The sequence below is a fragment of the Camelus ferus genome, chromosome 18 (assembly GCF_009834535.1).
Source record: "Camelus ferus isolate YT-003-E chromosome 18, BCGSAC_Cfer_1.0, whole genome shotgun sequence".
In the NCBI taxonomy this organism is placed as follows: Eukaryota; Metazoa; Chordata; class Mammalia; order Artiodactyla; family Camelidae; genus Camelus; species Camelus ferus.
The window spans coordinates 8,872,927-8,900,099 of NC_045713.1; the positions used below are offsets into that span (position 1 = coordinate 8,872,927).

At 60.9% G+C, this 27,173-nt stretch overlaps 1 protein-coding gene across 1 annotated transcript in view; it reads left to right on the plus strand.

The window, feature by feature from the left end:
* ELFN1 (extracellular leucine rich repeat and fibronectin type III domain containing 1) overlaps nucleotides 1–27,173 on the plus strand; it is a 63,291-nt gene that overhangs the window by 19,673 nt on the left and 16,445 nt on the right. Inside the window, 1 exon segment of the mRNA XM_032459888.1 lies at nucleotides 14,170–14,331. The gene's annotated coding sequence lies outside the window, so the exon portion shown is untranslated.

Genomic DNA, 27,173 nt, shown 5'->3' on the forward strand with positions numbered 1-27,173 from the left:
CATGCATGTGAATGTGTAAGTAGTTTCAGGGTTGTTCAGGACCTTGACCACTGTTCCGTTAATATAATGTGTCTGGGGTCCAAAAGTACAGATGGACAAAAAAGGGAACCAAAGAATGAAGAGACACAGGGGGAAGAACACAGATTCCCAGCTCAGACCCGACAGCCGTGGGTTGCTAAGGAACCACACATCTGTTTCTGGGTGTTTCATGCAATGTGGGGATTTCAGTTTGTCCTTGATGCCCTGGGATCTGCAGGGGGTTCATCTGGGCAGACCTAGTCCCACTTTAGCTGGTGGCTGGAACCTGGTGCACCACAGACCCTTGAGAACCTGTGGCATTGGTGGCAAGGGCCAAATGTGTCCTGTCTGTTTATTTTTAATCATTTTGTTGTGTCCCTTGACCACACTGTCCACTTACAGCCCTCCGAGTTAGCCAGTTTCCCTGGTGTGGCCCCGTGTGAAGCCTCTGCAGTCACGTGTCCATTGCAGATGGGGGTGTATCAAGTCCCTGACCAGGTGCGCAGAGCCCTGAAGCAGGGCCCGTGTTGGGGAGCCTCTCTGGCTCCTTAGCTTTTGGTTGCCTCCAGAAGCCCTCGAATGGGGATGGGAGCTCTTCCTCGAGCCAGCAGGGGTCAGAGCCCATGCCGAGGGCAGCACGGGTGCTGCTTGAGCTGTCTGGGTACCTGCCGTCCTGGGAAGGGCACTGGGTCAGGGCTAGGGAGCCTGGGCTCCAGTTCCGGTCCAGGACTGCTTGATACACTTTTCATAAATAGGTAAATGGAAGGGCAGATGGGTGCAGTGGTAGATGTGTAGATGGATGAATGATGGATGGATAAAATGGATGGATGAGAGATGGATGGATGGATGCTAGAAGGGTAGACAGATGGTAATGAATAGATAAATGGATGGATGAGGGATGGAGGAATGAGGGATGGATGAGGTGATGGTTGAGTGGATGATGGTGGATGAATGGATGACAGACAGATACACCTACAGGGACTGGGAAGAGACCATGTCAGTGTGGACAGAAGCTTGGAAGAAATGGGAGCATTGAAGGCCCCTGGTTCAAGAGACTAATGCCACCAAGTGGCAGATGGAGACGCTGAGGCCCAGAGCAGCTGGGCAGCCTCCTGGAGGCAGGTGGTCGCAGAAGTGAGGCCTGAACCTCGCTCTGCCTGAGTCCAAATTCAGGCTTCCTTCCACCGCATCACCCTGAGAGACAGGGTCTAATCCAGGGGGCAGGTCGCCTCTCACAGAGGCCGTCAGCGGTCATGGCAGAGACAGGCCAGGCTGGGCCATCCCGGGCCAGCGCCGTGGGTGCAGGAGCCAGGGCTCCGGCTCCGGCTCCGGCGTCCGTGTCTGCCCCTCACTGCCCTGCGGCCTTGGGTGACTTACTTCTGGGAGCAAGCGTAGCAGACCTCCTGCTTGCCTGGCCCTGTGCTTGGCCCCAAGGGAAGCAGAGCTGGATGAGATGCTCTGGTCCCTGAGGTTAGAGGGCTGACAGCCCCCCCCCCCCACTTCTCATCTTGTAAAGTGGGGTGGACCATCGGCAGGCAGTCCTGCCACGCAGCCTCGCCCACCCCGGCTCTGCGCCCCTCCCGTGGCCGCTGGGGTGGGTTTTCTGTGGATGCGCGGTGGCGGTGAGAGCCGAGGGCGCTGTGGAAAGCCATGTGGACGGCGGCCTCCCCGAGTGGCTGTCTCGGCCCTGCACCCAGGACGTTACCGGGCTGTGTCTACAGGCTGGGCCTGGGAGCACGGGAAATGTTTAACTTTGAAAAATGGACCTTCACAGCTCATTAGGCCTGAGCTGCGCGGCCCGGCGCCTCGGGCGGCTGGGGGAGAGGGAGCTGCCGGGCAGGAAGTCAGCGGAGTACTTAAAGGCCAATTCTGCATTCCTGACGGGCGCCGTCTGCCTGCCGGGCCCGCAGCACGGCCGGGCCGCCGTGTCATCCGCACGACGGGCGCACAGCATCCGCGTAGCTGGCGGGGGTGGCGGCCACACCGGGGACTCCTGTTGTCCCCCACTGTGTGCGGTGACCCGATCCCAGATCAGACCCTCCCGGCCTCTGCCATTTTCTGGCTCGATGAAGCTGACCTGCCGCTCTGGGCCTCAGTTTCTCCCCCTGCACTGTGACTGGTGTGCCGAGTGGACGACACCGTGGAAGCGGAGGCTGGTTCTAAGTGCCGTAAGGTGTGGGCGAGGGGCGCCTCCACGGAGCGAGGCGGAGGGTCTGCCAGTATCCGTCGCCTGAGACCCCTACCCCTGTGCTGCAGCCGCACCGCAAGCCGCGGGGCCGGTCCCTGGGGCCCGGGTGACTCCGTCCTGCCTGCCTGGCTGAAACTGGGCTTGCGGAGGGCTGGCACCATTTGTGGCTGCAGGGCCGGGGCCCCTCCGTCTGGCCTCGTGTCCATTCCCCATCCAGCCTGGTGGCAGTGCTGCTTCTCTGCCCTGGGCCTGGAAGGGAGGGCCCTCTGGGCTGTGAGGGAGGGCAGGATGCAGGGGACCGGGGCTGGGGCAGGGGGTGTGTCTGAGTGGAGCTGGGAAAGAGGCAGCCAAGAAAAATCGGAGCTTATCAGCGGAGGCAGCCGCGCTGCTCTGAACGTGGAGAATGGCGTCACATGAGCTCGCCGGCACCTCGGTGTGTGTATTAGATGCAGAGTCATAAGCAGGAGGCACTTGGGGCCAGTGACCCGCGTGCCCAGGCTGCGGCTGCCTCTGGCTCCGGGGTGGGGGGAGGAGCAGGGCCGGACCGGGCCACGGAGTTTTCTGGAATCTTGAGGCCCTCCCGGGGACCCTCCTGACGACCCTCCGACACTCTGAGCGCCCGGTGGCCCTGGGAGAGCTGCCTTCTTTCTCAGAGCCTGTTTCTTTAACTGGAATTTGGGGGGAGCTTCCTGAACCCCTCCCTTGCAGGACTGTGGAGTGAAAGGAGAGAAAGCGGACGCAGGCGTCTGCCCCTTCCGGGTGTGCGCCGCAGGGGACGGTGGCCAAGGTCTGCGTACGCGCCCCTGAACGCGTGTTTGCGCGGACCGGGCCTGCGTCCGCCCCCCAGCGCGGGCCCCGCCCCTGGTGTTAGAACACGCCCGCAGCTCCGTGCGGGTCACTGCACGTGTAAGCGTGCACACATGTGGACGTGGTGTGGGCGCACCTGCAGACCTGTCTGTGCACGGCTCGTGTGGACACCTCGCCGGTGCCCATGGCCCTGCGTGAAATGCGCGCGCCCCTCCGGCTCGTCCCCATGGCAACCCCAGGCGCAGAGCAGGTGTCTGGGAGACCTGGATTGGTGCTGACAGGTGGGGCGCGTGTGACGGGCTCCCTGGAGGTGGCTGGACCAGTCGGGGCCCCTGGGTGGAGGCTCCAGGAAGATGTGAAAGTGCTGCCCTCTCTCCACCAAATGCCACCAACCCCCTGCGAGCAGCATTAGGTGGGAAGCTTCCAGAAGCCCCCATCTGGCTGCGATTCATGCAGGGTGAGCCAGGGCAGCACAGGGCTGACAGACGCGTCCGGGAGCCCTGGGTTTGTGGTCTCGCTCTCACCTTCTGGAGAGGGAAACTGAGGCTGGAGTAGCAGCAACCACTCCCCGGCCAGCCTGGGTAGACCTCGGCCCTGCCCCCCTCCGTCTAAAGGAGTGGGGCTCAGCACACACCCACCCGCAGCTCCCAGACTGGAATGCCCTCGCTTTAAGCCCAAGTTTGGCCTCTCTGCCAAGTGGCTTCCCTCCTTCCTTTGCCACTTGGTTAATTATCCAAGACCTTTGCTGCAAGACCGGGCAAGCCCAGCCCTCCCCTTCCAGCCACCGTGAAGTCACCGAAGCCAACGGCTCAGCTCTCAGCTGGCGGGGTTCCCATGGCAACAGCAGTGACGTCACCAAGGGCCTGGGAGGCTGGAGGGAGGGGTAGGTGAGGCCAGAGGAGGGGATTTCTCGCTTCTCAGTCACCCACAGGCATGTGTTGTGATGCTGGGGATGGGTCCGGGCGTCCCCCACTGCTCGCAGCAGGAAACGCCCTCCTCTGAGGGGGTGACCCACCCCCGGCACCCACACACTCACCTGCCCAAGTGCAGAGACCCTGGCAGGAGTGAGGACACTGGATCCGAGGCTCAGAAGAAGTCACGGTCACTGGGCCTGGCCAACCCAGTGGTGCTTTGCCAGACTGGCTCTGCGGGCGGCTGGCCGCATGCCTCACCTGGGGCCCGCTTGGGTCCCATGAGACCGCCTGGCAGCCGGCCCCAAAGGGGTGGGGGTGTGGGGGCTGCACTGGAGTTTCTGGATCTCATTGGAGCTAGCCTGAGATTCAGAGAAAACAAGCTTTCTTCAAGATGGAGGTGGGGGCTCCACGAGGCTCTTGTCTCCGGATCCCGGGGACATGGCTGCTGCCTGCTGCGTGGCCACCAGGCACAGGGCCTCCTGCCTGTCAGGGACAGACCCAGCCTTGCCGCTCTGTGCAGGGAGGCCAGGGCCCCACGCCTGACGTTCTGCGTCTGTGCCCCTCCTTCCTCACGTGGCATCGCGGGCGCTACCTGCGCACTGCCGCCCACCGGGGCGGCCCTGTGTGCGCACCTCGCCTGCAGGGAGGGATCGCCCCCAGCCAGGCCAGGGCAGTGGCGTGCTTGTGGAACCCACTCGGACACTCCTGCTGACTCGGGGGCTCGAAACCTGTGTTCCCTCAATGCCTGAGAACCGGCCCTAGTCCAGAGGGACTCGGACCCCCAACTCCATTCAGCGCCCTCCCAATGCCAGCCTGTGTCCTCGCCCCTCGGGCTGCACCCTCAGGTCTGGTGCCCAAGTGGCATTTGGGCAGGAGCAACCCGGGACCAGGCCTGGGAGGAACCCCCCCCCCCCCCCAGAGGCAGAAGCCTCTGCCCGTGACCCACGCTCTTAGAACCTGGCTGGATTTAGGCTGAACTGATCCCCACTCATTCACATCGCTCAGCGAACCTCATGGGGCCTGCCTTGTGCCGGGTGCCAGGACACAAGACAAAGTCCTTGCCCTCGTGCAGTGTGCATCTGTTGACCTCCTACTGTGTGCTCGGCCTGCACTGGTGTGGGCGCTGGGGCGCAGCAGCACAGGGGTGGATATGGTTCCTGCCCGCGTGGAGGCAGAGGGGTGCCATGGAGAAGCGGGAAAAATGCTGGAGGGCAGGGCTCTGCAGACGTGGCCTGAGGTGATCTGCTGGCAGCTGCTGGGGGCCTCCTTCACGTGGGGCAGGCTGGGAGGCTCCTTGGAGGAGGTGGCGAGCTGGCTCTTCCAGGCTGGGACCCCAGGCCCACTGCCATTTTCTCTGAGGCCTTGGAGAAGCTGCTCTCCTCCCTGCCCGGGGCTTCCGGGCAGCAGTGGGGGTGCCCCGAGGAGTCGGGTGTCGGAGAGTTTGCTGTAAGTGAGGGCAGGGCGAGAGGACAGGGGGTCGGTCCCAGTGGGGCACCACAGAGAGGAGCCCCCATCCCTCTTGGCAGGAGATGCCCAGTCAGGCTCCAGAGGGGCAGCGGGAGGGTCCCCGCCCACGTTTCCACCCACAGACAAATGGCCCTGAGCCCTGGGCCCGGCTCCAGCTGGGGTCTCCCCTCCTCGCTGCCGGGAGCATCTGGGCGGCTGGAGGGGTGCACCCAGGCGGGAGGCCAATTCCCGGCCTCTCTGCGGGTCCACCCGCCCACTCAGAGACGGGCCTGGGGGAAGGTTTGGGGTCTGTGTTCCTGTCCCAGCTTGAGGCCCCCAAGCTGCTCGTCAAAAGGGTTCTCAGTGGGAGGAGGGCGGTTCCCCCTGTGGCACATTTACTTATTTTCTCTTTGATTTCCGGCCCTTTCAGGGGTGTCTCCTCCCCCCATTCTTCTGGGGACATGTCTTTTCCCGCCCCTTTTATCAGTGTTGCCTGTCCTGTGTGCGATAAGGCATTTGTAGTCATTCAGCAAGTTCACCTCAGCAGACGTTTGCCGGGCCGGGCGCCCGGGTCCCACAGGGAGGCAGGCTGCTCCCGGGCCCCCTGCCCGCAGGGTGACGAGCATGGGTCCTGGAGGGTTCGTCTCTGCTCCTCAGTGCGCTCACCTGTAGCGAGGGTCCGCGGACGGGCCCCACCCACCAGGGTCGGAGGGAAGATGAGTGAGGAACAAGGCGGGGAACGTAGCCAGGGCCCCGTGTCTCCATCGTCGGTGCTAGAGCAGAGGTCAGCTGGATGGGCCCTCGGCTGGGGTCCTGGACTGCCTCGAGGCAGGGACCAGAGTTGCCAGACAGATGGCAGGAGGGTGCGAGGGGCCCGGCCGACTGTCCGTCCTGTTTCTAAAGAGCGTTTTCCGGCGCACCCGAGATTCCAGGGGCGCCAAGTTCCACGCTCCTCTGGGCATCTCACATCTGCCTAGATGCATTTTTTTTTTTTATCTTGTGCCTACAATGGAACATCTCACCACGTTTTTAGCCAATTAAAGACCGACGGAGCCTCGGCCTTCATTTCAGGCAAACAAGCAAATTTCAAGCCTCATTTTCGTGTTTCTAATAAGCACTTACCAAGTTTATGGCTCCTCCATACGCCGTGTCCGTCTGATGTCTTCGGACTATTCCCACCTCCCCTTCGCTGCAGTTTTCTTTCCCTGCGTTGCACCCTCCGAGCCCTCTCTGACTTGGCTCAGCAAATTGGCACGTCAGCCTCCTGTGGGCTGAGGGGTGACGAAGCTGCAGCCGGAGAAGGTGGGGCGAGGGTCCCGGTCACGTGAGCGCCAGGCCTGAGCTTTCCCGCCACGTTGAAGGCACCCGGCCATCCCGAACGGCAAGACACGAGGCAGCGCCGCAGTGCTTTCCCCGAGCGCTTACACACGCGTAATAGCGTGTACTTGCCAGTGACTTCTTATTTTCAAAAGACACGTATTTCTTTGCTGAAGAAAATTAAGAAAATGCTGAAAGTAGGAGAAATGAACTGTGGTTCTTCCATCCAGAGATGGGCAGGTCAGCCCTTTGGAGAGTGGCCTGCTGCTCTTTTCTTCTTCTGAGGCTGAGAGTTTATTATTACCGAGTATTGGTATCAGTCGGGCTTAAAAAACACACTGGCAACAAATTGAAATGCAGCTTGCCTACAGAAAAGTTCTCAATCCCAAGTTACTGCTCAGTGGATTTCGCAAAGTGCATCCAGCACCTGCGTTGAAAGGGGGCACCGTTTAGCACCCGGAAGTTGCCTCCTGGCCTTTCTGGGTCGTGCCCCGCCCAAGGTAACCGCAGCCTAGGCTCCTGGCGCCTTCGTTTTGTCCGTGTTTGCGCAGCGTGCAGGCGCAACCGTGGGTCGTGTGCTCTCCACGGCGTCTTTTGCTGACGTTTCACTTGCGAGAGTCCCACCCCTCGTGGCTGGACGGGTCCCTCCGTCCTCGCTGCTGTGCCGTGCTCCCCAGCGTGGAGGCCCCCCGGGCTGCCCGTCCCTCCCGCCACTGCTGGGCACGGAGCTTCTTCCCAGGTTCGGCTGCACCGGCTAGTGTTGTGAAGCACAACCTTGAATAGGTGTTCTGTGGGCTTGTGTTCATATTTCTGTCTGTCCAGGAGTGAACTCGTCGGGTCTGATCCTTCACGGATCTTGAGTGGTTTCCAAGTTGCAAAAATGTTCTTCAGCGTTATTGCAGCGATGGCGCAGGGTTCAGGCCGGGCGTGCTGTAGTTGATTTACAGTCCTTCTCTCGAATATGAAAATGAATATATACATACATGCGTGACAGGGGCATGATGCTGCACAGCAGAAACAGACACATTGTAGCTGACTGTACTTCAATTTGAAAAAGCAATACAGTCCTTCTCTTACTGAACGCTCAGGTTGTTGGCAGTTTTTTCCCTTATGAAGTGGCAGTGGATGTCTCGGGCCGCACTTTTTTTTTCTCTTCGAGATGATTTCTCTGCAATAGGTTCTTCAGGAGAAGACATTTGGCTCAAGGGGTGAACTTTCCTCCCACACTCCTTGCTTTTTAAAATTGTGAGATGTAATGGACAGTACGCAAACGGAAGAGTGCAGGGAGAACGTGGGAACCGTGGAAAGAACAGTCGCTGTGTGGACGTCTGTGTGACCACAGCCAAGGTGAGAAGGCGCGACAGAGCATCTCCAGCGCCCGGAGCCCTTCGGGCGCTCCTCCCTGGCACAGCGGCCCTCCCTCTCTTCGTCCCTGAATACGGCACCAGCTTCCCGGACGCTGTCTTCTGGGGCGGCCTGCCTTTGAACTCTACATAAATGTGGTCGTTGCACGCGTAGTCTGTCTGGACCCGGCTCTTCCGGTCGGCGTTATCTGGGGGAGACCTAGCCCTTCGCTGTGGGTGATCGTGAGCAGAGGCTGAGGGTTCCCCTGCGTCAGCCCTCCCCCGAGGCAAGGCTCTGACTTTGGAAGCTCGTCTGTCCTCTGGAGTAACGAAGCCGAGCACCTCTTACGGTCTGGCTTTTTGGGAACCGTTTGCGGGTCCTCGTCTGTGAAATGCCTTCTCAAGCCCTCTCCCCGCTTTATTAAGGAGGTGTCTGGGTTTCCCTCAGTGAATCGGAGGTATTTGTAGATTCTCGATGAAAACGCGTTTACTCAGAGAAGATGTCTGTCCTCTGACCTTAGTGGCTTGTGTTCTGTTCCTTTTGTGTTACATGTTAAGGGCAGAAATTCTTCCTTTTTATGTGGTAAGGTTCATCCGTGTGTTCTTACATGGGTGCACGGGAGGGAAACCCTCCTGTGTCTTTTCGATGTTATCTCCTGAAACACGTGGCTCTCCTTTCCCCAGGGCGGTCTGCGGTCCGGCTGGAATGGGCGTTCTGCGTGGCGTGGCGCCAGCCGGGGGTCCGCCCTGCCGCCGGCGCCCCTGCCTTCTGTTGGCCTGCCGCGCCTGCCCCGCCGCGCCCCCGCGTCCTGCGTCCATCCCCGGCTTCACTGGCCCGGCCTCGCACCGCGGGCGCACCGCTTCCGTGGCTGTATGGCACGTGGTCGCTTTCTGATTCGGTAAAACCCCTGTCACCCTTGTTCTTGTTTAGGACCGTTCTTGCTCTTCCATGTAAACTGTAGAATCAGCTTGTCAAGTTCCATGGAAAGGAAGAAGTCGGCTGGGATTTTGACTGTGGTGACGGCGCACCTGTAGGTCAGGTTTCAGTGCTGAATCTTTTGTGGACGCTCATGTTCGACTTGCTGCACACGCACGGACACCCAGTCCACATTTGTACGGGGTTCTCCATCCAGCACCCCAAGCTCTCTTACTTATCACTGTGTTTGTCCCTTCTTTGGGATTTTTTAGGTACATTATGATACCGGTGAGTAACTAGAGTTCCGTTTCTTCCTTTCTGATTCACACCGTTGTTATTTCTTTTCTTGCCTTACTGCGATGGCTGAGGCCACTAGCTCCGAGCTGAGCAGCGACGGTGGTAGCAGGCATCCACGTGTTCTTGATCTCAAGAGGAAAGCCGCCGCTTCACCATCAAGCGTCTTGTCTGCTGTCAGCTATGCACACTTGAAGGTCTTTTTATCTGCGCTGTTAAGTGACTTTCTGAAAGAACCGTGCCAGGTTCACCACAGCCTTAGCAGCGCCGGCTGCTGACGCCAGGGTTCGTCTTGCGTGGCCGTGGTGGGTCTTAGGTCGTTGTTGATCTGTGAGCCTATGTGGTGTCTCGCTGTGATCTCAGGAAATTTCGTTTCCCTGATTATGCGAGAGGTTGAACGCCGCCTCATGTATTTCTTAACCGACTGTTTTCTCCTGTGTGTCTGTTTCTCTACCCATTTGTTTATACAATGTTGGTGTTTTAAAATTTTTGTTATTTTTTTCTGTTCCTTTCCCTTACTTTCATATGGTCAAATCTGCCTCTCTTTTCTTCTACAATTTATTCTATTCCTCCAGAGCTTGGAAAGCCTGTCTCCCTCCTGAGGACTGATAAGTATTGAATTCTGTTTCCATCCAGCTTTTTTTTATGGCGTCATATTTCATATTTAACTGTTTACTCCATCTGGAATTTGTGGGGCTGTGGGGGTGTGAAGCGAGGAGCTAATTGCTGCTCGCAGTTTAAGGGGGAAGGGGCCTCATTTGCACTTCCAAGCCTCTGGCTCTGACTTCCCGGCGTCTGGGCTGAGTGGGGAGAGATTAAAGGGAGGAGGGGAGGCGGCACTGTCTGCAGCCAGCCTGGGAGCTGTAATCACGACGTCCCTTAGCTGCCTCTGCCTGACTTGAAGTCAGAAGCAAAGCGCTGTCAGCCCAGCTGAGCAGTGTCCCGGGCAAGACCCTTCCTGTGTCTGGGACTCAGTTTCCTCATCCACAAGATGGGGGCACTCCTGATACCCGTCCCGTCAGGCTCTGCCACCGGGAGCACGTCCTGCAAGGAGCAAGGGGTCAGGCACACGCAGCACGGATCCTGGCTCACCTGGGGGGCGTCACTTCTCTGAGCCTCAGTCTCTCCACGTGGAAACCGGGGATGAGACGACCATGGCTCCCGCCTCGTGGGGCCAGGAGGCCCTGCATGGACGTTCCTCTGCCGTCATGATCATTATGCGGTGGGGTCAGTGCAAGGATGGGGCGCCCCTTCCCCAGCCCCCCACCTCCCCTGCGCATAGTAGGTGCCTGGGATGTGCTGCCCGTGGACGGAAGGGGCGCCCCACTGCTGAGGCCCGCCGTGTGCCAGACGGTGGGCTGGGCCACCAGCGAGGCCGGGAGAGGGTGGTCGGGAGGTTCTGGGCCTGAATGATGCGGGTGCTGGCTGTGCAGCTCTGGGAGGCCTTCCAGGCAGGTGCAAGGGGCCTGAGGGGTCACGTGCAGGGGGTGGGAGGATGTGTTGGGGGAAAGGCTATGACCCAAGGGGCTGGGTGAGGAGCGCAGCATGAGACTGGCAGGTCGTGGGGGGGGGGGTCGCACCTGCAGGGCCCCAGGGCGGCCAGCAGCACCCCCATTCACAGGTCGGGGGCCTGGCTCCTCACAGGCAAGCAGGCCCGGGTAGAGGGTTCGCCCCGGGCCTCCTGGGGAGGTACAGGACGGAGGAGAGGGATGGGGGCGCCGGCGCAGCTGCGGGGAGGCCGGGCTGCTGGCATCAGCAGCCCCTCCTCCCCACCTCGCTAAACAATCATTGCGCAAAATATGCAAATGGTATAATTACTGTTATTTGTTTTGCTGATATGAGTGTTTGAAATGCAAATGTCAAGTTGGGCCTTTCCTTTGTCCCACCCTCTCACTCTGTTCCTGAAGGAGGAGGAGGATTTGGGGCGCCCCCCCCCCAGCTGCTGCCTCTGCTGCTGAGGGGCACCCGGACATGGAGGGGTTGCAGGGCCCCCTCCCGAGTGTGCCCACAGTGCCCCTCAGAAGGGAGGCCTCAGTCACCCCGCTCCCCAACCGGGTGACCTGGGCTTGGTCGCTTGGCCCCTCACGGTCGCGGTTTACCTGGCCGCGTCCCGGGATCGCCAGCTTTGGGGCCCAGCACTCTCTGCCCCATGACAACTCAGTGGAAGGGCTGGGCCCCGATTTCCCACCTGCAGAATTCTGCACAGGGGTGTTCTCCAGAAAGTGGAGACTCAGTCCCTGGGCAGTCTTTGGGGGCCCTGGTGAGCCCCCAGTATCACTGTGTGTGTGCACTTCCTGGGGGGTCGTCACCTTCGACCTCCAGCCCCGCGGGTCTCTGGGGCTGTCAGGGCTCTCAGAGCTGTGGCTGCTGGCCAGTGAGAGGTGTCACCATAATCTCCGTCGTTCGGAGCGGAGACTGAGGCTTGTCAAGGTCACTCTGGTCAGCGTGTCTCCATCAGGTGCCGGTTCCCACTGGCCCCTCCCCGCCCTGTCACCAAGCAGGACAGCACCTTCTTCTGCCCCAGCTGCTCCACCTGGACCTTGGTAGGCCCCCCGCACCAGGCAGCCCCACCTGAACCCCTGCCCCGATGGGTCTTGTGGTTCCGATTCCATCATCGGCGGGCCGCTCACGCCATGGGTTCCCCGCCGCCTCGAAGCTGTGCAGTTGGCCTGGCTCCGGTTAGGAGCACTCCCTGGGAGGCCTTCTGACGGCCCCAGGCCGACGGGAGCTGGTGGCCTGCACCAGGGGTGGCACCTGAGTGATGCTCCAGGCCACCTGGGGAAAGGAAAGGTGTTATCAGAGGCACGTGGGGCGGAGTGGCCCCGGGCCGCTGTGGCCTGGTGCACCGGTGGCTGCAGGGCAGGACGCAGGGTGGGGGCGGGGGCTGCGTTAAAGCTCAGGTTAGGCCTGAGCGGGCGCGTGCAGAGCGAGCATGGGTGTGTGTGCACACCACGTGCACACATCTGTCATCTGTGGGTCCGAAGTGACACTAACGGAGAGTGAAAAGCTCAGGGCAGGCGCCCAGCTCAGTGTGGGAACCAGGACTCACCGCAGACAGGGGCGCGGGGACCACGGGTCTGCCATGTGGCGGCCTGGCTTCTGCTCACATTCGGGGTAGCGTGGGGGCCAGCGCTGCGCCTTCGGACAGCTGTGCCAGGATGTCTGAGAGCAGCCGGCAGCCCGTGCCCCGGCCCCGCCCAGCGCTGGCTGGGACGGCAGGCCTGTCCCCCGGGCTTCCTGAGCTGTGTCCTCGTCTGTCTGTAACTCAGACTCTCTGTGAAGCTGGGCTGGGTATACAGCAGGCACTCAATCAGCACGCATTCCTGCTTCTCCCTTGGGCTTCCTGGGGCGCGGCAGCCCTGCTCCCGGCTCGGGGCAGCTGGGAGGCTGAGCTGGGGTTGTCGGCGTTACCAGGACCCAGGAGAGGAGAGCAGAGGTCGGCAGGGAGAGGGCACCCAGGCAGGTGTTGGGGCAGAGGCCTGGGGGTGGGAAGGGATGGGGTGCCCTGCTCCCTGGCTGCTGTGGTCTGGCCCAGAAGCCTCCTTGGGGGGGGCAGGCTCTGGGAGTTTCTGAGCCCCTGGGTTCCCTCTGTTTTTATTCCAATTACCTTTTCCAAGGCAGGTTCAGCCTCATTAGCATATTCAAAGACAGTCCATTATTATTTCAATTAGCTGTTAAGTAATTAACTCTAATTGATGACCATCCCCCCACTTCCCCACATATTTTTTGGTTATTTACATCCGCTTCTAACCAACAATTTTAGGTAATTACACGCCAGTCACTCATCTATTTGCACACACACGCGCACATACACGCACACGTACACGCGCACATGCTTCCTCGCACGACAGGCCCCCCTCCCTTTTAACTCCCACCCCCAGCCCAGGAGTTGGGGGCATGGTGGGACGCAGGCAGACAGAAGAGGGGATCCCTCAGGGCTCCTGCCCAGGCCCTCCTGAGGGTCACTGCCCAGCCTCCAGGGGCTCAAGGTAACCGGAACCCCCCGCCTTACCCCCAGAACCCTGACCCAAAGATGCGCCTCCTCTGGTACCCCCCTTCCTTACCCCCCAACCAGGTGGCGCCACTCTTGAGCTGGTGGGAAGCGTGTCTTCAGTCAGGAAGGCAGAGCGCGGCCACACCGTGGCTCCTTCCTGCATCTCGGCTGTGTGCCCCGGGAAGCGGACGTGCCTCCCAGCCTTGGTGTCCCTGCCTGCGAAGCAGGGCTCGAGTGATTGAAGGGCGGGGGTGAAACGAGGGGCTGCCTGGAAGGTCCTCAGCACAAATAGAATGCTCAGTGTTCGCTGGGGTTGATGAGGGATGGACGGACGGACGGACAGACGAATGACCCTTCATACCTAGTGGGCTAGTGAGGAGACTCAGGCTGTAAACTGACTTGCCAGGGTCACATGCTCGTTACACTAGCCAGGCCGTGGGCCCAAGGCTTCTGTTTCCTGACTTGGTTCCCTCCTGAGTGGCCGGTGATGCTGGTCTGGAATCTGGTGCCCTCCCCCGGGAGAGCCCTGCCTGGAGGGGAGCAGTTCTGGTGCCTGGGCTGTGCCTGCTGGAGGCCAAGGCTGTCGGGGGGTTGGGCGCACTGTGCTCTTCCTGTTCTTACCGATACGCTTATCCCAGAGCTTCCAGAATTTCTGGGGGCTCGCCCAACCCCCAGGCCCAGCAGAGTGGAGCGGGCTGGAGACGCAGCGGTGACCATGGGCCCGGCCAGCCCGTCCTCCCAGGTTCCGTGTCAGCGCCTCTCCCCGCCCTTGGCCCTGCTCGTGTATTGCGGCCTCTGTTGTGTTACCAACTCGGAGTGCACACGGGGCCGGGACTCCCGAGCTCTGGCCCACGGGATCTTCTGAAAGCTGAGCCGGCTGTGGGCTGGCTGCCCCTATTTTTTCTCACCACCTCCCCCTTGTCTCCACACAGTGGGAGCTGCCTCGGTGAGCCCGTGTCCTGCTCTTTGCCCGGACCCATGCTCTTCCTCTGCGTCCTGAGCTGAGGATGCGATGCTCATGACCCCCACCGGGAGGAATCCACCAGCCTGGGCTTCTCAGACGGGCCGGGTCATTGGCGGGCCCTGACCCAAAGGTAAGGGACGTCCTTGCCCATGGGCTGTCCCAGCACGGGCGGTAGGGACAATGCATACGACCTGGGAGACAGGTGTGCCAGGTCATGGGTCAGGCCTAGAACGGCGGGGCCAGGTTTGGGTATCCCGCAGAAGCGGACGTCCCGTAGGGACTGACTCCTGTTAGAGGTGCTGCCCTCCCGTGGAGAGGGGTGGACGGAGGAGGCAGGGGCCCTCGGGTTTGACAAGAGGAACTGGGGTTTGGGGGCGCCCAGGAGCGGTCTACGTGGGTTGTGGCCGTCCAGTATCCTCCCCTGATGAGTCAGGGGGTGCTCTGTGGGTTAAAAGGTTTTGTCTCCGACTCCTTTATGGGAATAGATGCAGTACCATGAGTTGGAGTCTGTAACGTGGTGTGTTAATGTCAACTCAGTATATATTTGAAGACAGACTCTTATATGGAAAAAACCACCGAAGGTGAATTGAGTACCTGAGTGGGTGAGGTGGGTCGGGGCTGCCGTCCCAGTGGCCAGGCGTTCCAGCGGCCAGCTGTGCCGTGTCTGCTGGGAGGCTCACCTCCGGCTGGAAGGTGCCTGGACAAGCTGTCTTCCTTTGGACGCTCAGAAATCTCAGGCGTGCCCTCTCTTGTCGACTGTGTCTTGGGTCTCTCCGGGCCACAGGTGCCTCGCGTGGTTCTGGGGTGCTGACTCAGCAGGTTTCAAACTCGGCTCCTGTGCGGCTGGTGTTCAGTGGGGGTTGCTTTGTAGTAGAGCTGGGTTGCAGTGCTTCACGTCACCAGCAGGAGGTGCTGTCGATGAAGGACGCATTGAAAAGCGGATTTTAGGTTTGCAGGTTTCCCAGTGGATTCCTGGCCGCCGTATTTCTATAGACTGGGCTTATTTGAAGCGATCGTGATACGCTCTCCCAGCTCTCGTGAGAGGAAGCACTGGGAATGTGTGAGGCTCCCCAGACTTCCCTGTGGCTTTGAAGTGAGGCTTCTGGGAGGCGACTCCGGAGGGAGCTGAGGGTGGAGGGGAGCCCGCTGGGGAAGAGGCAGCAGGGTTCTGGGCAGAGGGACCAGCCTGAGCCGAAGCCTCGAGGGTGGAGAGGCTTAGCCCGTGTGAGAGTCAGAGCACAGGCGGGGGCAGCTGGAGCTGGTGGGCGAGGCGAGAGCTGGACAGGGGCCAGATCACGGGGTTGAGCTGCCAGGTCATTTTTCCGTCAGTCATCCTGCAGGCGTCCGTCAGGTGCCTGCCGTTTGTCAGACTCTGGGCGTGGTGGCACTAGAGACCCCTGTCCCTCCAGGAGCCGCCAAGTCTAGCAGGTTGGGAGGGCATGAGGGTGCCCCGTTCATGCTGTGTTGTGGCCCCATCTCTTTTGGGGGTGACATCATCAAGGAAGTTGGGGGCAGGGTTCTGACCCCATCACTACCACCAACTCCATGTGACAGGTGACACAGTGGGCCTCAGTTTCCCATATGAAACATGACGGTGTCCCCACGGATTTGTTGGGAAGAGGGGACAGTCTGGGTAGGGGTGAGCTCTGACCACACAGCAGCCTGAGACCCCCGTGGCTGTCCAGACTGAGGCCCACACAGCAGTGGAGCATGACACAGGTGGTGGACAGGACACCTCAGAGGCCAGGGCTGCAGGGGAGCGTGGACACTTAGGGCCGGGCTGGGTGGACTCAGTGGTGCTGACCTCAGGCCACCGGCATGGACCTGAGGGTCAGGACAGTGCAGGACAGCCGGGGCTCGACTGAGGTCCTGGTATCAGCTCAGTCCTTCCCCATCCCGTGCCTCTGCTCATCCTGTGCTAGAGTACCCTCTCTCCAAAGTCGTCTATCTTTGGAGTGACTTTGGTGTAGGACAGACCCCCCTCCGCTGGATTTTGGATGTAGAATGCTGGAAAGGTCATTACTATCTCTGGCCTCACATTCTTTTATCTGAAATGGAGAGGATGTCCTCTCCCGTAAGGCGAGCATTCAGTGGGATGTGTGAATGGCCTGGCGCGCAGTAGGCACTCCGGAAACAGGAGTGGGTATTGCCCCCCTCCTAAGCATGAAACGGGAGTGCCCCTAGTCCATCACCTTAGATAAACGCCAGTTCTTTTCATCCCTCTGGAGGTGCCCGCCCTCCCAGCCCAGGTCAAGTGCAGGCTCACCCCTGCGAGTCCGGGATCCCCACGGCCGGCAGCACCTCCCCCGTGGCCCCCGCGGCCCGTGCGTCTTCCCTCGCGCTCACCCCAGGCCGCGTGTCCCGCCGCCAGGCTCCTGAGCCTGGCAGGTGGCAGACACTGAGTGAATATTTGTTGAATGAATGGATGGGCTGTCTCCCCGCCCCGCCCTACCTGAGGAGGCAGGTGGCCAAGCAGATGGCCGGGCTCCTGCCGGGTCTGGCAGAGGAGCCCGCCCTCACACTAGGTCTTCTTCGGGAACCTGGGGGTTGGGCCGTTGTTTCCCGGACTCCTTCCAGATAGAACGTTTTGTCGTCCAGCGAGTTGAACTTCCTCAGTTCCATTCCTGCCTCCCTCCTCCTCCGCTTCCTGGTCCTAAGGCTTCGTCCCTAGCAGTTGCTTTTGTTGAAGCAATGACTAAGAGTCCAGAAGGAGCCCTTTGTGTGTTCTGATGGCCCCAGGTGACCTGTCAGGCAGGGCCAGCCTGTGGCCAGCGCTGTGTTCAGCACCACGGACAGAGCCACGGCGAGCCACCCCCGGCCGAGGGCGCGGTGGAGGGGAGAGACATGGGCGCTGGCGGAGCTGGAGCCCAGCCCCCTTCTGTAAGTCCCCTCCGCTTCCTAAGCCTCGGTTTTCTACCCTGAGAAGTGGGGGTGGTGCTTTCCTCAGCAGAGCTGGCATGGCATAGTGGTGACTTGCCCGAGGCCACCCAGAGGACACCCAGCAACTGTCAGAACCCACCCTTTCCTCCTGCACGTCCCTGCACCTCCCCCAGCTCCTCCTGGCTCCCCGCCCCCACCTCTCCAAGGAGCAGAATTATTTATCTGCCGGATGGTGACAGGCAGCAGTGGCTGGAGTTAGAGCTGCTGTCCAGAGATCAGCTGGCGGCTTCGGAGCAAACAGCCCAAGCTAATTAGCAAAAGGTCACGCCTGCTCCTGGAGGCCCTGCTTTTGAAGTCGGGGCCTCACACAGGCAGGCTGGTAGGAACTGAGACTTTGAGTTAGTGGCTTGGTTACCAGGACAGCTTCAAAACCCGGCCCAAGGCTCATCGCCTGATTGCTGAGCCCACAACTCTGAGGCTTCACCTTCTGGAGATTCCCAGTGCCGGGGTCCAGCCATGCAACCACTGCCCCAGGCTGGACAGAGGCCAGAGAGCAGCCCTCAGCATGCATCGAGGGCTAGTGGTAACCCGCACCTGCGTCCCACCCTGCACCCAGGGGCAGACTGTACCCAGCAGCGGAAGTACAGGGCTGGGCAGTGGCCACCCACACACCCCCTACGTTCTCTCTGACTGCGTTCTTACTGTTTTTCTCTAAGTAAATTTACTTTTTAAAAACTTAAATACATTTATTTAAAAGGGAAGTTTTATGGCACTACTACAAGTGGAGAACAAGCCTCCTTTTCCTGTAAATAGAATTCATAATCATAAAAATAAATTCAGTGGAAACAAAACAATGTTATTAAATTCCAGTTGGATGCTGGGGCCCAGTGGAGACTCAGAGCCCAAGGCCTGGTATCACTTATTAAAAAGGGAAAAGAGCAAGTGTGCAGAGACGTTCAAGACTTACTAGCCCTGATCCGAGTGATCAGAAGCACTGAAAAGAATTAAATTGAGAGCAACTTTCTACTGAAATTATTCAGCGTTATTTTATGCTGTGTCAGCTAGGGGCTGAATTTGGCTGCAAAGGCAGAAACCTGACCTTGTTGTGTGGTTGAATCCCACGTAGGGATTCACTTTCCTCATGTAGAATGCAGCCGTCGGGGTGGGGCACGGTCCGAGGAAGTTGTCAGCAATCCAGGTTCCGTGTAGCTTCCTCCTCTGCCAGTCTTAGCATTCGTCCTCACAGCTTCCAAATGGCTGCTGCATCTCCAGCCCTCATATCTGCATCTCAAGTGGGGAAAGCAGGGGAGGTGAAGGGACGGGAGCACGCCAGCCAAGTCCATTCCCTGCTGTCAGGAAGATGGCAGCGGGCATCCAGGCCTGCTCTCTTGCCCAGTGTGGCCCACTCCTGTCTCGTGGTTGGTTCGCACTACACGGTTCTATTTGCCGCACACTTACTTGGCACCTGCTGTTTTTCAGGCGGTAGACCCCTTCCCTTGTGGTGTTCATGAGGCCACACGCTGGCGTTCACGAGATGAGTCACGGCCCCGTGCTGGGGCATCCTTCCTTGCTCCACCCCACACCTGGCTCTGGCTGTCCACAGCTCAAGGTCAAAGGTGGCCCTGCCTCAGCCCCCGTTTCTCCTCCCCTCAGACCCAGCGTGCCCTCGCCACCCGCAGGGGTGTCCAGGTTCAAGCGCCCGGTCAGCCTGTGCAGAGCAGCTCTTCCCTCCCCTCCAGCCCTCTCGGGGCCCTGGGTCCCTGTCTGTCCGCTCTGGCCTCCTGCAAAGCCCCTTCTTGGCGTTTCTGTCCCTCCAGCCAGCAGGTGGGCCAGGCCGCAGGGGCCGAGTTTCTGCTCTTGGACCTGAGTTTGTCTCTTCATCTCTTTGTAGAACGTGCATCCTGTGGCTCCTGAACTTAACTTGCAGGGGGAGGGTCAGGGCTTGGGGTGGGCGGGCCCTGGGGACCCCTCCTCCCTCAGGCTGGGGCTCCTGGGTCATGCCTGCTGCCCCTGGGCCGTCCTTGCCTCAGGGCTTTGTCCTTCAGCCTGAGCTCCTTCTCATCCCCTCCCCTCATAGACCTGACCTCTAGCCTTTGACCTCTCTCCTTGGCATCAGTGCCAGGGACCTGTTATAGGTCCCAGATTTAAATATGGGTCCCCGGGCTGACCAGCTGTGCAATCAGGGGCAGGTCACTTAATCTCTCTGGGTTCTACGTCCATGCGTTGAGGATGACGGCAGCTGCTGGTGGGGCTCTTTGAGGAAGTGAGTGAGAGGCATGGAGGGGGCGCCCCACCTGTGCCTCCTCCCCGTCTCCCCTCCCGTCTCCCAGCTCCTGCTTTGTGGGTGCTTACATCCTGCACAGTGTGCGTGAGCCTCTCTGCGGTACGTGTCCTCATGACCCCGTGGGGCCTCTGTGCCCCGCCCTGTCCTCCCTCCGCTCGCTCAGCCCCAGTGACTCACAGCCAGGGCTGCAGCCTTGCTCCCCAGCCCCACCCAGCGAACTGTGAATCCAGCAGCCCAAGTGGGCCCGGGGCATGTGGGGAGCGGGGAGGCCATTGCCAAGGCCAGGTCGATGGCAGCTGTGGGGGTGATGGGAGAGGGGGAAGTTGAGGGGAGAGTGGGATCTGGAGCAGGCTGGAGCAGGTGGCCAGCACGGGGCATGGGAGCCAGAAGGGAACTAGCAGACAGAGCTGGTTTTTCATCGTGATGATTTGATGCGGAGGGACAGGGCCCAGAGCTCTGGAGATGCTTCTCTGCCAGGAGGTACAGGGGGAGGAGCCAAGGACGCATTTACTGAGCACCTATTGCGTGCAGGCCCTTCCCGTGCCCGGGCTCATCTCACACAGTGACCTTGAGTGTCAGAGTGACTGCTGGATGGCTGGCGCCTGGAGTCCCACCCCCACTTGCCAGACCTGCAGCCTCACTGCTCTCTGGGTGGAGACCGAGGGTACTTGGAGCCCTTGGGGAGCTCTCTGCCTGTCCTGGCCGAGGCTGCTCTGGGCTGGCCCTCACCCTGGACGCGTGAACGTCCCCAGCCTGGCTGCTTGCAGCTTGGCCCTGAAGTGCCAAGTTCACGCTGGCAGGCCGCAGTTCCAGGCTTGACAGCTGACAGTCTGAGGCTCCTGGAGAGGGGTGGGCGGAGGTGGGACAGTGTGCTTGGTCTTTAAATACACGCTGTGGTCCTACTGTGTGCTCCCTGCAGAGGGGGACACGGGAGCTGGAGGGCCAGGCCTGGCTGGGGATGTGGCTCCCATGGGCTTTGACCCTTCCATACTGGACAGTGTGTGCAGGCAGAGCTCAGAAGAGGAGCAGGCTTCCCAGGGCGAAGGGTGGGCAGGACTTGGGCGAGGCGGGCGGGCGGCGGACAGGAGGCCTTCCCAGGTGTCAGGAATGGCGGGAACAGCGGCGTCTCCACAGCACAGAGCGTGTGCAGTGCAGGAAGCACGGCCGGCCCGCGGCGGGAGTGGGAAGAGGTACGGTGAGGGCGGCAGGGACGGCTGCAGGGTGTTGGGGGTGCCTCCCCTCCATTCCCCTCCCCCAGGGCAGTCCCAGGTCTCGCCGAGCTCCCTCCCTGGTGATCTGTTCCCTTGAGTGAGAAGGCCCTCGTCTGTGTTAGTAAGCGGTTAAACTCCCCCAAAGATCTGGCCGTGTAAATGAGACAGAGGTCGTGGCCCGGGGCTGGTAGGGCAGCTGTGTCACTATCTGTGTCTGGGACCAAAGTGGCTGCTCCGGCTCCCAGCATCACATCTTCATCCCAACTGGGCAAGGTGCCTGCATGCCCATTCCCTTGAAGGGGGCGATTCAGCAGGGTGCCCTTCAACTCCACTCACGTCCCATCGCTGGAGCAGGGTCAGAGGCCATGCCGAGCCGCAAGGCTCTGAGGCCCCCAGACTCATCGAAGTTAATGACGCAGGTCTCGGCCTTGTCCTCATTTCTCGTCCCAGAACGCCAGCCTCTCTGAGCCTGGGTTTCGGTGATGCTGAGGGTGGCGTGTCTCAGAGGTGGGGAGATTCCCCGCCCTCATTGTGGCCTCTGAGAGCCTGGCGCTGTCCGGGGTCCTGACTGCCTGCAGAGGGACGGCGCTGAATGCTGCCACCCTCCCTGCCAACAGGCAGCCCGCACCCCCCTAGAGTCCCCCTCTCATGCTCCGGGGTCCAGTCTGGACACACCCATACGTGAAGATGCCCATTGCTCAGAGGTGGCTCCCTCCCCCAAGCCCGGGCCCGAGGAGACCTCTGGGGCACATCCTGACCCTAACTCATCTACAAAATTGGGACCCTAGTAATTACTGCTCCCCGTTCCTGCAGAGGGTCCCCACGTATATGGTATTCAGTGCCCTGAACCACGCCTTCTGTCTTGAAACAGCCTCTCCTCTGCTCTTGGCATCTGGGCTCCTCCTCCCTCTGGACGGTCTTCTTCTCAGGTGCCCCTAAGTGTCGGTCCTCCTGAGGTCCCTGACCACGCTTCCACCTCATGCCGTGCCCTTTCCCTGCCCTGGTGTCAGCCGCATCGTGCAGGCAGCGCCTGGCCCGCCTACCGCCTACCTCCTGCCTGGTCCCCTCTGCCCAGCGCAGGCCTTGGGGCGTCTCCCCTTGTCCTCTGTCGCAGGCGCCCCAAGCTCGGCATGGCTCTGACTGCACGGACTCGCCGTAACTCCCTGCTCCCTACTGTTCCCCACCTCAGCTGAGGGCAGAAGCAGCCCACCACTTGGTCGATCAATGTTCACGTCTTTCTGTCCCCCACTGTCAAATAAATCACCAAGTGACATTGATCTGACCTCCTAAGTACCTCCTCTCTCCCTCTCCAATCTCTTACTGGAGCGTGACACCACGCACAGGGAAGTGATCTATCGCCAGTGTGTTTAGCTCGGTGAACTTTCATGAACTGGACACGTCGTGTCCCCAGGACCCAGGTCACGAAGCAGGGCATCACCAGCCGCCGCCCCAGGCGCTCCTCGCGTCCCCTTCCAGTCACCACCGCAACGGTGACCACTAGTCTTCTCGAAACCACACTCTTGTGCCTGCTCTGGAACTTTGTGTAAATGGTTCGCTCAACACCGTGTTTGTGACATTCGTCCGCATTGTTTCATCCTAAGGGTTGTTCCGTTGTCTGGATGCACCGCGGTGTGCGGTCCGGTCTCTTGTTGATGGGCACTGGGTAGTGTCCAGTTGGGGCTGCTACGAATAGTGCTGGTGAACATCCGCATCTCCGTGTGCACGTGTGTGCATTTCCATCAGGCACAGTCTGTGCTTCGTGGTTCCATTCATCTCTCCCTTTCCTTCCACGAGCCAGTCCAGGACCCCGTCCAGTGTCCTTCAGTGACTGGTGCAGCTCCCCTCCTGGTCTCTGCACACCCACTGTTGTCCTGTAACAGTCCATTCTCCATCAATAGCTAGGGTGACCTTACCTCCTCTCTACTGAACCTTCAGTGGCTCCCTAGTGCCCCAGGACTGAGAGCAACGCTCACTGCAGATCTGCCCCTCCTGGGTTCCTGTCACCCCACCCACCCCTCCTTCCAGGTTCCAGCTCTCTTGGCCTCTGTACTCCCTCACAGTTCCTGCCCTGTCTTCCCTTTGCTCACCTACTGCCTTTGCATGGCCGAGTTCTCTCTTAAGTCTGCAGAAATGGTACCTCTCTGGGAACACTGGCTGGGACCTGGACCCCACAGACTAGGCTGAACCCCCGCTGACCCTCCCTCCACCAGCTCCCCCCGCACCGTGCTCTCCCACGACCACACCTCACTCAGGCTGGTTGGAGCTCTGTCTTCCCCTCCAGGCCAGGAGTTCCAGGACGTCAGTCGTGCTGTCCTCTGCATCCCAGTTGGACCAGCATCTGGCCCATGGTGGGGCCTCGCTCACCGTCTGTCTGAAGTGGGCAGGCAGGGTGGGAGCTGCGGTCCGTTCTGCAGGAGAGAAATCAGGAGCTCAGAGTGAGGGGCTCACAGTCACCCAGCGGCCACAGGAGGAGGAGCCGCGTTTACACGGCTGTTCATGCTGAGTCTATCCGGGAGGAGCTGCTTCCGGGAGCTGTTGGCCAGATCTGTGCCATCGTCCTGAAAACCAGACACAGCAGGGTCTCAAGTTGTGGGGGAGGGGGACAAGCAAGGAACAGATCCGGGGCGGGGGCAGGTGGCACCTGCACTCACAGCCCCACGGGCCCCGGCCGCCCCACACCCGTGCCCGGGCTCGTTTCTCAGGCCCGCCAACAGCATCCGGCATCTTCCCTCGTGAGCTCTGTGCCTTCTGGAGCTGCCCCGGGCAGACGCCTCTTGTTTCCAGCCCCACTCCCACCCCCGTTTCCTCATCACGAGGAAGCCCACATCCTTGCCGGGACATCCACCCACCCCTCTGTCGGGAGGGGTGGCGGCATGGCGGGGGAGGGGTGGCGGCATGGCAGTGGAGGAGGGGGCGAAGTCTCCAGCGTGGGCCATGGGCTTCCTCTCCTGCCTTTGGTTCCTCCAGAGGCCGTCCAGCTCACCTCGAGGCCCCTCCAGCCTCCAAAAGGGGCAGCAGGCCCAAACCCCAGCCGGCTTCAGCCCCCACCCAGGGGCAGCAGAGAGTACCCTGAGGCCGGGTGCCAGGAAAGGATGGGGCGGCCACCTTCACCGCCCAGCCGTACCCGATGGGCCGGTGGGGACCAGATGGCCCTCTGCCTGGCATGGTGTACCGGGAATGGGGCTGGTGTGGCTGCTGTCCTGAGATCCTTGAAGGCCCTTTCTACTCCGGGCGTCATGGGCCCTGAGACCACCTCTCCCTTCCTGGGCTGGACCCCCTCCGCCCCCGAGCCCACTCCCCATCTCTGTACCTGGACCTCTTCTGCGGAACTGGCACGACGACTTTTCATTACAGGTAACGTGGGACGGCCTTTCATTGTCGTTAGAAGTACCGACGACTGGGCGCTGAGAGCTCAGGCTCGGACCTCGCGCGTTCAGCCGGCCCAGCGGGCAGCCCGCACCGCCTGCCCGGTCCGGGCCCCAGCCGGGCCGCTCGCCCGCGTGCTCCTTGTGCTCACAGAGCCTCGGTCCCCTCGTCCATAAAATGGGAGCCGTCGTACGATCATCTGCTTCACTGCGTCGCTCTGGGTCGGATAGCACTTCACAAACGTGCGTCAGCGCTCGGTGGCCGTTCGCTGGCCCGATGCTGCCTGGTCTGCTCGGCCCTGAGGGGCAGCTGCTGCCTTTCTGAGGAGGAGGCAGGGATGTAGGGAGATGGAGCGGCTCGCCCCAGGCCCTCATCTGGCAAGTCTGCAGAGCCCGATCGCTCAGGCCCCCTGCCTCGGTGCCCTGTTGGAAGGGGGCTCGGGGGTCAGAACGGAAGCAGCTATAGCTCTGACCTCACGCCACCTCCTCCTGGACCCCCAGCCCTGGGGCGACAGCATGGCCCTCATGTCCTTAGTGGGGGGGAGGCGGGGTACAGAGGAGCCCCCTGGAGAAGGATCAGGACCACCAGGTCCTCATTCTGGTTCTGCCACAATTGCTGTGTGACCCTGGGAAAGTTCTTTGCCTTCTCTGGGTCTGTGAGTACAAGCTCTTCAAAGGCAGAGGCCGGAGCTGGGAGGTTCTCTGACCTGATTCTTCAGGCATGCTGGGAGGGCTCAGCGAGGGTGGGCACCAGCTGGACGGTTCACCCCTGTCTGCCACTGCCTCCCTGGCATGGTACCTGGCACACAGTAGGTGCCTTAAGCTCTTTGTCGACGGGATGGGAGAGGCTGGAGTGTCAGAGCCATCAGCCTGTGAGATGAGGACTCGCCCCCCTCCCCGCCCCCCGGAACCCTTGCAGGGTGCGTCATGCACGTGCCGAGCCTGCCGAGTTGAGTCTGTCGAGTGTTTCGTCAGCGCCTGGTTGAAGCCAGGCCCGGCCAGAGAGGCTCAGGGTGGACGAGGGCTCTTGGAGAGGGGGCTGCCCCCAGCGCCGTCGGCCACCACTGTGGCTCTGTCAACCTGGAGTCGTGAGCCCATGACACAGGGAGGTCCTGGAGGGGAAGCGTGAGGGCTGGGCTCCAGCCCACCTTCCAGCCTCAACTCCCCTGTGATCCTGAGACCTCTCCCTCCCTCTCCGGCCCTCAGCGTGTCCACCCGTGCTCCAGGGGTCAAGTTCACGGCTGGTGCGTTTCATCCTGTTTTCCGTGGCTGTGACACCGACAGCCTTCTGCGCAGCCCTGGGACTGGTGGTGCTGGTCAGCGGCCCCAGCAGCCTGGGCCTGGTCAGACCGAGCAGCGCCCCCTCTAGGCAGCGGGCCTGTGAAACAAACGCAGACACCCCGCCCTGGAGGCCTGCGGAGTCGGGACCAGGGCTGGGTGGCGGGTGGAGGGGGGTGTTTTTAAAGCTCATGAGTGATTCTGGTGGTTTTCCTGGTTCAGGACGGAACACTGCTTCAGGTCCACCCCCACCCCGTGCACCCCTCTCTGACAGCTGCCTCTCCTTGCACACCTCCGGCGACGGGGAGCTCAGTCTCACACTGGTCGATTCCTTTTCAAAACATTTTAAAATTTATTATAAAATATTGAAGACATCTCAAATATTTAAGAAATCTCCAATAAATGTTTCACTAATTATAAAATATGCAGCACAGCCCAAGGTATGAAGAACGATGCCATGAATACCTGAGCACTCTCCTCCGGCGAAAAGCTGGCCCGTCAGTGCCCAGGGGTGGGGAGGCCCGGGGGGGGACAGAGGGGCAGCTCAAATCCCCCCCCCACCCTCGCCGAAGCTTCTGGAGCACCCCTCCCCGACCATATCGCCTGCCTTTTCCTTCCTAAAATTTTTACTGTGGTAATATATGTGTAACATACAGCTTACCGTCCTGCGCGATTCTGAGTGTGCCGGCAGGGGTGCTGAGCGCGTCACGCGGTGCAGGACTCCTCCTGCCCCCCCCCCCCCACCAAGGAAGCCCTCTGCTAAGGTTTGTGATGCTGTCTCTCCTGCCCTTTCCCACTTACACTCTGTTGGTCGGAGCCGGCGCGATACCGCTTGGCGTGTTTCACAGCCTCGGGTCTGGGGCGCCCAGCACCGAGTGGCTGTGGAAGCGCAAACAGGTTAATTGCCGTCGCTGGGCCTCTGCTGTAGAACGGATGACGGCAGCGCTGACTGCGCGGGACAGGGTTAGACACACAGCACGCTGCTGGACGTGCAGCTGTGGGAAGAGTGTCTGGCGCGCAGCAGGCGCCGTGAGTGTGAGGCGTCGTTACCCCCTGAGGTCTGGAAGCAGACCCTCTGGATGTGTGGGCTGGGCAGAGCCGGTCATCACCTCCTCCATTCTGCCTGATCTATCTCTGTTAAGTCAGCCTGAGTTACCTGTGGAACCTGCTCTTGCCTCTTTCTTTCCCTGTGAGTGAGGTGGAGCCATGCGCCTCCACTGACCCCTTCCTGGCACGTGTTTGCCTGTGCAATTCACTGAGGTGGATCTGAGCCGTTACTGCAGCTGGAGGGAATGCCTGGATTCGGGCCTCGAACTCCAGTGTCTGTCCCCTTCCTGCAGGCTCCCAGAGTTCGTCCAAACTGCAGCTCACCATGAGAACTGGGTGCAAACGGAGCTGCAGGCCACCCAGGCACCCTGGGGGCACCGCTGGTCCTTTGAGTGACGCCGTCTGTCTCCCTCCGCACCCACCATCACTCCGCCCACCTTGCTGGAGGCCCAGCCCCGACAAATGTCAGACTGTCCTCCGGGATTAGGGCCTGTGGGGCAGCTGCCCCTGGCACCCCAGTACCCGGCGGGTAGCAGAGGCTGGTGCCACATTCAGCGGGAGAGTGAGCTAGGGAATGGGGCGGTAACCGCACTGCCGCCTGGGGTCGTGACATCACGTCTCAGAGGGAGGCTGCCTGGCCTGAGATCCTGCCTGCAGCCACCCTGGGGACCCCACGCCGGCAGAGGTGAGCCGGTGACAGGTGTGTGGCCCGCAAGCCAGGAGGGGAGTCAGACGCCTGGCAGACGGTGGGAGGAGGAGGTGGGGAGAGCCACCACAGGGCAGCCCCCCAGCCCAGCGAGGAGGAGAGTCAGGAGGGGAGCGTGTCCTCACACCCCACCTGGGACGGTTCCAGCCTTGCCAGTTACAGCGAAGGCTGTACGTCCTCCAGCTGCTCCGGCTGTCGCCT